This window comes from Oncorhynchus tshawytscha, linkage group LG22 (genome assembly GCF_018296145.1).
Source record: "Oncorhynchus tshawytscha isolate Ot180627B linkage group LG22, Otsh_v2.0, whole genome shotgun sequence".
In the NCBI taxonomy this organism is placed as follows: domain Eukaryota; kingdom Metazoa; phylum Chordata; class Actinopteri; order Salmoniformes; family Salmonidae; genus Oncorhynchus; species Oncorhynchus tshawytscha.
The window spans coordinates 10325780-10333654 of NC_056450.1; the positions used below are offsets into that span (position 1 = coordinate 10325780).

Below are 7875 nucleotides of genomic sequence, written 5' to 3' on the forward strand. Positions count from 1 at the left end.
ACGCATCACCGGGGGCAAACTACCTGCCCTCCAGGACACCTACACCACCCGATGTTACAGGAAGGCCATAAAGATCATCAAGGACAACAACCACCCGAGCCACTGCCTGTTCACCCCGCTATCATCCAGAAGGCGAGGTCAGTACAGGTGCATCAAAGCTGGGACTGAGAGACTGAAAAGTTAACCCAGGGCCCAGCGGTCTAAGGCCATCAGACTGTTAAACAGCCACCACTAACATTGAGTGGCTGCTGCCAACACACTGACTCAACTCCAGCCACTTTAATAATGGGAATTGATGGGAAATGATGTAAAATATATCACTAGCCACTTTAAACAATGCTACCTAATATAATGTTTACATACCCTACATTATTCATCTCATATGTATACGTATATACTGTACTCGATATCATCTACTGCATCCTTATGTAATACATGTATCACTAGCCACTTTAACTATGCCACTTTGTTTACATACTCATCTCATATGTATATACTGTACTCGATACCATCTACTTGCCTAAGCTGCTCTGTACCATCACTCATTCATATATCTTTATGTACATATTCTTTATCCCCTTACACTGTGTATAAGACAGTAGGTTTTTTTTTTGAATTGTTAGTTAGATTACTTGTTGGATTATTACTGCATTGTCGGAACTAGAAGCACAAGCATTTCGCTACACTCGCATTAACATCTGCTAACCATGTGTATGTGACAAATAACATTTGATTTGATTTGTTTTTAATTGGGCACACCTGATCTTAATGAGCGCTTGTTCCCTTTGAATTGCGGTCTGTTTGAATAGACTAAAATGAACAGCTTTGCATGTGTAAAGAAAACATGGCATGCTACCTCCCTCATGGTGACGCAGTGGACTAATTCCATGGATAAAGAACAGATGATTATAGGTTGAAATCTTACTGATGGCTTGTCACAATAAAACATAAATGTGTTTGCACGATTAATGCCTAAGGAAATTAATTTCCATGTATACTATCTGTGCTTGGAGTTCAAAAAAGTTAACCCAGGGCCCAGCGGTCTAAGGAACTGCATCCGTGTCCGATCCCAGGCTGCGTCACAGCTGGCCGCGACCAGGAGACGGCGCACAATTGTCCCAGCATCGTCTGGGATAGGGGAGGGTCTGTCCCATCGTGCTCTTGCGACTCCGTGTGGTGGGCTGGATGCATGCACACTGACTTCGGTCTCCTCCGACACATTGGTGTGGCTGGCTTCCGGGTTAAGCAAGCAGTGTGTCAAGAAGCACTGCGGCTCAGCAGTGTTGGGTTTTGGAGGACGCATGACTCTCGACCTTCGCCTCTCCCGAGCCCATACTGGAGTTGCAGCGATGGGACAAGACTGTAACTACCAATTGGATATCACGAAATTGGGGAGAAAAAGGGGTAAAAGATAAATAAAATGGTAACCCAAAATAATTTAGCAGTGTTATTAAATGTCTAATTGAAACATGCAGTGAACATTTTAAGGAAGTTATTCAAAAACCTCCAAATGGTCTACAATTTCCATTCTCAGAGCATTAACAAAACATCCCAGGAAAACTTTAGGAACCAGAGCAAAACATTTTCAGAACCTCCCTGCAACCTAAAAACAAATGTCCCCAGAACAGGCAACATTTTCACTTCTGTTCTCAAAACATTTAAGAAACGTTCAAATCAAATCCAATTTTATTTGCCACATACACATGGTTAGCAGATGTTAATGTGAGTGTAGCAAAATGCTTGTGCTTCTAGTTCCGACAATGCAGTAATAACCAACGAGTAATCTAACCTAACAATTCCACAACTACTACCTTATACACACAAGTGTAAAGGGATAAAGAATATGTACATAAAGATATATGAATGAGTGATGGTACAGAACGGCATAGGCAAGATACAGTAGATGGTATCGAGTACAGTATATACATATGAGATTAGTAATGTAGGGTATGTAAACATAAAAGTGGCATAGTTTAAAGTGGCTAGTGATACATGTATTACATAAATATGGAAAGATGCAGTAGATGGTATCGAGTACAGTATATACATATGAGATGAGTAATGTAGGGTATATAAACATAAGTGGCATAGTTTAAAGTGGCTAGTGATACATGTATTACATAAAGATGCAGTAGATGATATAGAGTACAGTATATACATATACATATGAGATGAGTAATGTAGGAAATGTAAACATTATATTAAGTTCAGTTTTAACTGTCAGGAAACATATGGCTTTGTTCCCACAACCAATGTGAAACCAAAAACATACGTTCCCATTACTTCCAAGGAACCAAATGTGGTAGCTGGGCTAACCATTTCATTTAACCACAACATATTTTAATAGCTTTTTCTATCGTTAAATTGTCAAAAGATTATACTTTTTTAAATTGTACTTTTAAAAGGCGTCACACCAAAGGACTAAGAAATGTACCCCTTTTTTGGCAATGGCAAAAAAGTACAATATTTTGATAAACAATTCTGATAAAGCTTACAATCTGTTCAGACCATGTGCTCCAGCTCTCTCGCCCCGAACAATGGTACCCAAATGCTGGCTCACTGTTAAATCACACCATGTGGACATTGATTACATTTTGTCACCAAAACCATGAATTGACTTGGGGAAAGGAATTGTATCATTTTTTTTCATTCATTTACTTAAGTTAAAAGTTCAAAACCTTTACCTGTAACAGTCACAGCTTTGAACATTTATCCAAGGCCTGTCTGCTCATTGGGCAGCCGCCTATAGCGCCAGATTGAAAGGGCGCCATTTTCTGAGCTAAACTGACCAAGACGCACCTCCAACAACAACACATACAACCTCACATAATACTGCCCAAAAACAATGACAATTTATCTCAACCAGTGACATATGGGCTTTTTAGGTGAGCACTGATGGTGCCCTGTGATAAGCAGTGTCCATTTTGTCAAAGTCAGGGGCGCAAAATATTTTGCTTGTCCATTCCCAACACGCCTCTCCATTGTGCTGTTGGAGAGACGCATCGCTGCAGTTCTCCACCAACGTTGTCAAAAAACAGACACTTTTTTACATCATGCAGGTTTCTCCGATCAAATAGCCTAACCTAAATGACGCTCAATCAAAGACAACAGGTCAAAGTCAAATGGATGCTACGGAATGGACAATCACAACTGTTGTCCAGGAGTTTCACCCCATTGTCATGATCAGTGGTTTCAAGTTTGTATCCGTCAATTTTTGACAAGCTGATCATGGAGAAAAAGAAAGTACTTCTGCATTTCCCGTTGTGTAAACACACTGCGAATAGGCTCTCGATAACTGCTGATAAAGTTGGGTAGCTGATATTCAGAGCTTGAATTGACAAAACTGATTAGTCACATAAATCGGGACTAATAAAGCCAATGCAAACAGCCTGTTTTACAAAAGGTAGGCCAACAACATAAATTCCATTGTGGGCGACAAGGTAGGCTTACACCCCAGTCAGCACGAGCCGATGTCTTTTGGACGTCTTTTATTGGTCCTGCCCGGATCGGATTGTCTTTTTTTTTGGTGTTTTACAAACATTAGGCTTACCACAGTTAGGCATTTATGAAATTCACTATAGGATATACCTCAGTAAGCAGTAAGCACGGACCGATGCAGACACCTTTTGGACCTCTTTTTTTGGTGCAGCCCGGCCTTGATTTCCACATCCACGGACATTGGTGTTTGGTCCGGACCAAATCTGAACCAATCATGTTTAGTTCACATTTGGTGCGGTTCCGACCGGCCTTGATTTCAATGGTCATTTATTTATGGTCCGGTCCAAATCTTAACCAATCATAGACGTCGATGTTTGGTTCAGATTTTGTCTGGTATGGACCAGGCTTGATTTGGCCCAAACATATACATCTGGAAAATACTTATTTTCAACTAATTCAGAACTGAAAATGAACCTGATTTCAATGTCCGGAAAATATGTATTTTTCAACGTTCCAGAGAATATGTATTTTTCAACATCCGAAAAATACTTTTTCACCTTTCATTCAGAACCTAAATTGAACCGAACTTCAACGTCTGGAAAATATGTATTTCTGACATCTTTTCAACGACATTTTGCTTACTGTGACTATTCTAGTTTCGCCCGGGTGGTATTTTTTGGTCTTGGCTAGGGCGGCAGAACCGCAAGGACCGGCCCTACATTTATCACCATTGATTCAAAATGGTAAGAAAATGAATTATACAGTGCATGAATTTACTTATGATCCAAGTTTTTTTTAAACAAAGCTTTAATAAAATGACATTATATATTTGTTTGCCATTACGAACTAAAAGGGTTATAAAACCCAATATGTTTTATAACTGAACCCAGTAACCCCACAAAACCCTTATAAATACCTTTCAGGTAAAAATGTTGATGTTCTTAATAAAAAGTTGATGTATTGTTCCTCTTTACATTCTACTAAACATTAAACTCCGTAAGGAAAAACATTTGTCTCACCTGTTTACAGACAGGTTTTTACACAGCTGTAAATACTTCAGTGATAACAGGAATCCCCTTGCCAACAACTGGAGTTCTCGTGCCAGCACATGGACAGGCAATGAAGTCTGGGTAATGCTCAGTAGGGCAAAACATACCAATGAATATGAGCTTTTCTTATTGAACAAATTCAAGTAGTACCTCACTGTTTCACCAGCTTCAAAAAGTTATCTACTGTGTAGTACCTATTGGACACAACCCTGGACCTCTGCAATGTTCCGCTACATTTTTCGACTGAATGTGGCCCTGACTACAGGCTGGTAATAGAACAGCAGTGTTGCACTCAAGGCCAGAGTGGAGCAGGAACCATTAACATATGGGCATGGACATAGCCAGCCAGCAGCAGCTAACATCTGGACGCCAGGCACCGTGGACGCATCTCAAATGACACTCTATTCCCTATAAAGTGCACTACTTTTGACCAGGGCCCATAGAGCTTTGGTCAAAAGTTGCGCACTATGTAGGAAATAGGGTGCTATTTGGGACGTAGCCGTGTCAGTCAGTACAAACACCCACAGAACCATCGCAGCTGAGCCAAGCCTGTTCTCACATCTCAACATCCACATCCTTTGTTCTCATGTCTGGCCAGACCCAGAAAGACTTATTCATAGAATAAAATATATATAATTGAAGTAAAGTTATGGAATGGTTACTATATGGTTGGAAAGTGGAAACAGAACTAAGTTTATCTTCGGTCTCTCCAAAATGACCAATAACATTGTCCGTTATCAAATAAATGTATCATACCAGAGGATACTAGCTTTATAATGTTCATGGTTTGTCCAAGTATCTCCATGTTTTTCAGACCATACAGTCCATGTCAGCTAACGTTTTTTTTGCCCATTGATTTTGTTGTAATGTTTCAGTCATTCAGATATCACATGAACACACATAAGACATGGCAAAATGTGTAGAATTGCAGGAAATTAGCTTTAACGCTTATTTAAGTGTTGGGAACCCCTGCATTAGAGGAATTAATTGGGGTAGCCATAGGCCTATCTAAGCCCAAAAGGCTATTGTTATCATTCAATAACAAATGATTGTATATAGTTTATATTAGGAGAGAAATAGAAGAGGAAGAGTTTAAACTGTCCTTATAATGACCCCTAAATTATGTTCGGCCTTTAGTCGAGACACACACACACACACAGTTCTATCCTCGTTTAGACCTAAAACATATTTCCATTCAAAATCCTATTTTCCCTAACCCCTACATTTCAAATATACTTTAGCCTCACGGGGACGTGGGGAATGTCAGTTAGCTGACTCTTCCTCTATTTCTCTCCTAATATAAACTATATAAAACCTCCCCACAGGGGAGAACATCACTTGTTTTACTATCCTAGAAGAACAAACGGCTGCAGGACATGGGGGGGGGGTCTTCCAAATATCTGCGGGGGGCAACATCGACATATCTGCAGTGTGGAAACGGTAGTGATGTTACCGGGAGATATTCGTGATTCCTCCTGCTTTGAGCTCTGCCATATCGTTCCAGCTCCACGTGGTAATTTATGAATATTTCTACATGCTAATGTGTGGCTCCAGAGACACACACACACGCTAACATGCTGCTCCAGAAGCGTCTCTACTCGGCTGCATAACAATGGTAACTACCAGCATGCAGCAAAAAGGCGGGGTGCAGAGGGCGATAGCGTGAACATGTATTTATAACAGACGAGAGGGGGATAATGCAAGAGGGGGATAATGCAAATGCACAGAGGGGAAGCAGTACGTTTAAGAAAGATACACCTCTTACAGCCCAATGACACTGACCTGTCTGCGAAAAGGCATTCAATAACAGCATTGTCGAAGTGTGTTAATATAAGTCTCAATGCAGCTCTGTACAGACATGTTTCCATTGCTCTAATTCCTTATACTGGAGCAGTGAACAGTCATCACAACCAGGAACGTTGAAACAAATACTCTAGGGAATGAATGACCTTGATTTTAGAGGTTATAATCTCAACAAAAACACTAATTAGGCCTACTCCATGCATAGGAGCACAAGGACTTGTCAAACACTACGTCTAGACGTCTCGTGTAGTGCTATGCCATCATGTTATGGCTGATGTATTAGAAGAGAAGTATTTCTTTGTCAGCATCATTCTGTCACAAAACAATACATCGAAGCATGTCAATATGATCAAATGGCAAATAAATATGTTTTGATCATATGTTCCATCGTATGACTGAAAATTATCTGCGTGTTTGAAACAATCTTGTAACAATTCACTTGGGAAAAATATTCCATGTTTCTCTCAATGGATCCAAACGCCATCACGTTTTAGGGTTTGTAAATCATTCTAAATCCACTGCAAAATTTCCTTTTATAACATATCGTTCAACGGTCTCTAGGCAGACATGTGGGACACAAAAGGCCTGCAACACATTATTTAAAAAATGTTTTTGAACTAAATTATCCAGGGTGAGGGAATACTTTTACTGCCCATTATACTTGAATTAGTCACTGCTGTTTATGGTGTAAGTGAGCACACCAAATATACCTTATAACCTAATAGCCTACATTCCAAAAGTGGCCAGAAATTGTTTGGGGTTTTCCCTTAAATCAAATCCATGTTTTGGATTCATGTCCGCCAGGCAACAGACCAACCTAGACAATGTTATTAGTAGCCTAGCCTACATTGCCATTATGTAGACTTTGAGGGCAACAGCATATATTCCTAGATGTATAATTTCCCGGTTTTATCTGGAGGGAGACCACATCGATCACAGCCACCGGCATGTTATTTTGGTATGGTTGTTTTTAGAAACTAACCCTTAACCGATTGTTGACAGGTGTATAAATCGAGCACAAAGCCATGCAATCTCCATAGACAAACATTGTCAGTAGAATGGCCTTACCGAAGAGATCAGTGACTTTCAACGTGGCAGTCACAGGATGCCACCTTTTAAAATCAGTTCGTCACATTTAGCTCTTATCCAGAGCAATTTAGAGTAAGTAGCCTAGTGAGTGCAGACATTTACGCTTGCAATGAAACTCACCTCATTTGTTGATTAGGCTACCGCAGAAAACGTACCATAAAACGTATAAATAGCTCCTTTATTAGATAGCTAGCCTAGATTTAAATAATTGTATGAAACAGATCCAGTTTTAGGACGATGTCTTCTCGGTTGCATTTAGCCTTGCAGGCAGCGTTGTGTCCGAGACTGGTTTAGAGAATAGTGACGTAAAACAGCCCCACATTGCCAAGTATGACCAACCTCACGGAAGGAGATATTTATATATATACACACATCAATAATAAAACAGCCACCATTGAACTCACCTGCAGCCTCAAAAGGTCCATGTTTAGCGGATGATGCTTTGGAGAATAATACTTTCTTAGCATTTGGCAAACAAAAATATTGGCATTCTCAG

At 40.1% G+C, this 7875-nt stretch overlaps 1 protein-coding gene across 1 annotated transcript in view; it reads right to left on the reverse strand.

Moving 5' to 3' along the window:
• The window catches only part of nckap5l (NCK-associated protein 5-like), a 55222-nt gene extending 47531 nt beyond the window's left edge, over positions 1-7691 (reverse strand). The window contains exon 1 of the mRNA XM_024384035.2: positions 7500-7691. The gene's annotated coding sequence lies outside the window, so the exon portion shown is untranslated. The remainder of the gene's footprint in view (positions 1-7499) is intronic.
• Between the last annotated feature and the right edge of the window lie 184 nt (positions 7692-7875).